Below are 5,187 nucleotides of genomic sequence, written 5' to 3'. Positions count from 1 at the left end.
CTGATTTTCTAATACTTAATACAGCCACATATTAACATTCAACTGTTTTAGAAGGTCAAATTTATCATAACTGATAAACAGATTTAATATTATTTCCTACGAAAAGCTATTCTACATGTACAACCCTTATTCATCCATTTTCTCAATATCACGCCTCAAATAGGGATTTCCCTAAACAAGGGCCTTACAGTGTAATGAAGGATGAAACTTTAGTAAGTTTGCCAATTTTTCCTCAAGCTTGTTGAGCTTCAAACATTGTAGGGATTAGAGAATTAAACAATGAAGTATACTACCAATAGATACATGTAGGAGATTTGATACATTGCAGGCAATGTTAGGTCACATGCTTTAGTGATTTCCTATTATCAATTCTTTTTAGAAAGGAATTATAACTAGAGTTAACAAGGTTTTCAACATAGCACTGCATGTTGAAATACATGTGTTCTTGGGTATAAAACCTAAAGAATTGAAGCTGCATCCTTCCCAGACTGCATTCTTACAGTAGGCCTTATTAGTGACACGCAGGAAAAGTGGGCTTTGGAAAAGTAGGATCTTTCCAAAGCTTGAAATCTTGTACAATGAGATTGAACAGCTAGCAGAGTTGTGTTTGCTTGGCTGGACTGCTTTGAAAAGTTTGGTACAGTTTGAAAAGAGTTCTTAGAATATTTTGATAACTATATTATTATTCCTTGCACATATCCCTCCCTCTTCTTCCCTCTTTTTTTGTTTTATTTACCCCTTTATTACTCATTGTTTGGGACAGACATGCATAGTTCAGGCTGACATATATATGTATTTCAACTATATATGATTTTTGGGTTTCATTAAAAAAAAAAATCAATAAAAATAATTCTTATAGTTACCATTTTAACTAAGTTCTAGTAAATCAGGCTTCTTATTTCAGCTCTTAGACACAATTTGTCCCTACTTCTTGTTTCCAGGAATCCACAAACCAATCTACTCCCCAGAAGCTTAAAAAGAGGTTTCTCTGTGTCCTCTTTCTTCCTCCTCCTTTCATCCATCCATTAGCACGTCCCAGCTGGTGGGCTTTCCCTTCAAGACAGCTGAGAATACTTCTCTGCTGTAGGAAAGCTTTCTCTATACTGTCTTTTAATACTCTTTCCTAGCTGCAAATGTACACCCATCACAAACTCTATTCCAAAATAATTAAAATTAACCTCCTCAAGTGTCCCATCCCCCCTGCCCCCCAAAATACAATTAGGATAAAAATCAATGTGCATTAGTAAAGGGGAAAGTAACTCAGTGTCATAATTTGCTATTCATGGAAGACAAAGAGAAAATATTTGAGGCCTATACCAGCTAAACACACCCCTCTGGGAATGCTGGTCATGTAATGTGTGTTTGGTCTCAAAAGGAGCTTGTGATCTTCGCAATGGTATGAGGACCTTTAAAAGGCAACTCTACATAGTGCAGAAAATGCAATGATATCTCACAGTTCAAAGAAAAAACTGTTAAAGTAGCAGTCATTGTGCCTCTTCAGACTGCTGATATTAAAGTAGAATAAGGAAATTGTGAAGACAATTAATACAGGGATCATTAAGAATCTCAAAATCTGACTGCAGGTAGCATGCTACAAAACTTGCTTCACATAGTTCACATACCAACTGTGCTCTTGATCAATCAGCCTAAATGAAAATTACTTTCATATTGGTTGAATCAGAAAATATAGCAATTATTTTTGAAAAATAACAAAGAACTCTTTCATTAACTCCTGTTTACCAGGTGATTAATCTTCTGTGTTGCTCTTGTATACCTCCATGTCTTTTATGCTGATTGGCAAAACTGGAAAGCAATAAGTAAAAGTATTAGTAGGCCTCATACTTCGCAAATTGAAAAGTCAACAGAAAACTGTTCTTGGTCCCAGTGAAAGTAGGAGTCTGGCCCAAAATGCAGCTAATCATTATCCTTCTAAGGCAGGGGTATCATGCATCTGGCTCCACAGGCCAGATTAGTAGCATGAGCCCAGTCTGTGGACTGGACTGGGTCCACAGAACAGCCCTAGGTGCCAGATCCAGCACATATTACAGAGTCACTGCCATGGGCATTATGTCCCCCAAACTTCCTGTTCCAGGACTGCACTGCATGTTACACCTGCTCCAGTGTGCCTCTGCTCCATGATGGATCCAGCACAAAACCCAGCATGACCAGAGCAGGCTCTACCTACAACACAGACCCAGAGCAGCTAGTGGGCGCAGTGTATGGCACTGTCCCAAACTGGCTGCTCCAGAACCACACCGCACATGGCACCCACTCTGGCCACTCCATGCTACACAGTCCAGGATTGCGTGACATGCAGCATCTACGGCACTCACTCCAGGACCTTGCGCTGGATCCAGCATGGAGTGGATATGTGCTGGAGTCTGTATCTTTGATACCCCTGGTCTAAGGAGTTATCATGTTTCCATTTTGCACTGTGTTGATGTGCTTACATATATTCTCTCACACAGAAATACAGCCTGGAATAAGATACGTACCATGTTTTTGAAAGGTAGAATGAAGAAAAGAGATCTTTTCTCATAGTAACTCAGTAGCTGCAGTGCATAGGGAATGCTGTGCAGGCTTCACTTTTGCCTAGTAAGTAGCAGAAACTGCTTTCATCGTGTTTTTTCACTCCAATTTCTGGCAGTATTTTTCTTCTCAAATAAAAAGGTGCATGTTGTATGTGATAGAAATAAAGCATTGGTTTTGGTGATAAAGGCATGCAGGCATATGAAAAGAGATTTTTACCTATAGGAGAGAGACACTTGAGGGGGTCATGATGCAAGTTTACAAAATACTAAATGGTGAAAAGAAAGCAAGTGGGGATGTATTATTTGCTGTCTCTTACAATACAAGAACTAGGGGGTCACAAAATGGAACTAGTAGGAAGTAACAGAACTAACAAAAGCCAACTAACTAATAAAATGAGCCTTCAGTGTGATCCTGTGGCTAGTAAAGAGAGCAAAACGCTGGCTTGCATCCATAGATGCTTCTCGAGCAAGTCCCAGGACATCATTCTCCCCTTGTACTCGGCCTTGGTGAGGCCGCAGCTGGAGTACTGCGTCCAGTTTTGGCCTCCACAATTCAAAAAGGATGTGGAGAAGCTTGAGAGAGTCCAGAGAAGAGCCACACACGTGATCAGAGATCAAGAAAACAGACCTTATGACAACAGGCTGAGAGCCATGGGGCTCTTTAGCCTGGAAAAACGCAGGCTCCGGGGTGATCTGATGGCCACCTATAAGTTTATCAGGGGTGACCACCAGGATCTGAGGAAATGTTTGTTCACCAGAGCCCCCCAAGGGATGACGAGGTCAAACGGTCATAAACTACTACAAGACTGTTTCAGGCTGGACATAAGGAAGAATTTCTTTATTGTCCAAGCCCCCAAGGCCTGGAACAGCCTGCCAGCGGAGGTGGTTCAAGCACCTACACTGAACACCTTCAAGAGTAAATAGGATGCTTATCTTGCTGGGATCCTATGACCCCAGCTGACTTCCTGCCCTTCAGGCAGGGGGCTGGACTCGATGATCTCCCGAGGTCCCTTCCAGCCCTAATGTGTATGAAATCTATGAAAATTAACAAAAGCTAATTAATAAAACTAAATCACAAGTGTGGAACTCATAGCCACCCAATGTGGAAGCTGACAGTTTAATTAGATTCAAAAGGGGATCAGACAAATTCTTGGAGGAAAGGGGCATCAGTAGCTATTGATACAGCCTCTGAATCAGAACTTCCTAGACCTTAAACGCTGGAGGCTGCATCATACCCAGTTCGCTCTCCCTTTCAGCATCCACTCTCTGCCACTGAGACAGGATGATGGGCAAGATGGACCTATGGGCTGACCCAGTAAATGGCAGTTCTTATGTTCTGTATATATTATCCATGAAGCTTGTCGCTTGTGCCTCGTGATTGACATAGACTTGGACAGCTGCATACTGGCATATATCAGAAAATCCCCCTTGCGGATCTATGCTAATTTGTACCAGCACTAATAATTTGGCATGGGATTTTTACTTCCAACACTGACATGAGCTAGGAGCATCTCCCCCGGGAAAAGGGCCAGTTTGCATCTCAGAGACTGCATGCAACCACACACACACACACACACACACACACACACACACTGACAGAAAAGTTGTTAAAGAGCAGTTCTCATTTACTTCCCCTCATGTCCATATGAATAGCCTTTCTCTGGAGGCAGGATAATTGCTTGTGAAATTTGTTACTGGGAGCTCTAAGTTTATGCAAATCTCTAATTGCTTTTTATAAAGAAGGTATTTATCCAATATAAAATGAGAGCCGAGTTATGGGAGGCTCTTGTGCATCCACTAATTCTTTGGCCCAACCCCACTTGCCTCAATCACAAAAGGTGGCTCCGCACAAGTCGAAAAGTATCTAATGAAAGTCTCGTGCAGTGAGAGGGCAGGAGGAGTTGCACTGCGGTCCTTGGACAGAACTCGCTCCGAGGCTGCCGTCAGCAGGAGCGCGGATAATGAGGATTCCGCCTTTTAGAGCCCCCTCCTCCTGGGCACCCCTCGAGCGCAGGATTGAACAGGGGACGTACCGGACTCCCCTTAGTCCTGGACAGTTTGGATGCAAACCCCCCTCTCTGAACGCAACAGCAGCCGCTTGCGCGCGAGCCGGACGGGGAGTTCAAGCGCAGCCTAAAAAGTTGACTGCCAGATACAACGCATTTTGCAGACAGTAACTCCTCCTAGCTGCTCAAAGCGCTTCTTTCCGGAAGCTTTCTGTTTCTTTTCAGCCTTTCCTCGTATTCTGATTTTTTCCATCGATTAATCACCCCCTTCATCCCCCCCGCATCTTCTCTAGAGGGTGTCTGTCTGGGCAACGGTAAAAGCGGCGAGTTACTCGATCCTACGGGGCGACAGAGACTGGAAGTGTTACTTCGCTCATCTCCGTCTGTGTTCGCTGCTTTAAAAAACCCCACCGGGCTCCTCCGGCACCAGAGAGCGGCTCCCTCGGAGAGGGTCTCACGTCAGCCTCCCGTGGCGCCGGATGGGGAACGGCCCCAGCCTCCCCGCGTGATGCCCGCGCTCGGGGGGAAGGAGGCGCGCAGACGGGCAGGCAGAGCGGGAGAGACCCCGGCGTGAGCCGCTCCGGACCGCGGGGCGCTGGCAGGGGCGACGCCGCGCCACGAGGGACGAGCGAGCGCGGGCTGCGGGCCGG

The 5,187-nt window shown here is 44.6% G+C and overlaps 1 protein-coding gene across 1 annotated transcript in view; it reads left to right on the top strand.

Annotated features, from left to right (window-relative positions):
* LOC109310341 (histamine H3 receptor-like) overlaps nt 1-5,187 on the top strand; it is a 64,410-nt gene that overhangs the window by 53,143 nt on the left and 6,080 nt on the right. The gene's annotated exons all lie outside the window — the stretch shown is intronic.

This window comes from Crocodylus porosus, unplaced genomic scaffold (assembly GCF_001723895.1).
Source record: "Crocodylus porosus isolate Cpor-Errol unplaced genomic scaffold, CroPor_comp1, whole genome shotgun sequence".
NCBI lineage: Eukaryota > Metazoa > Chordata > Crocodylia > Crocodylidae > Crocodylus > Crocodylus porosus.
The sequence above is the reverse complement of the archived record's forward strand: the minus strand, read 5'-3'. Positions and strand labels throughout refer to the sequence as shown.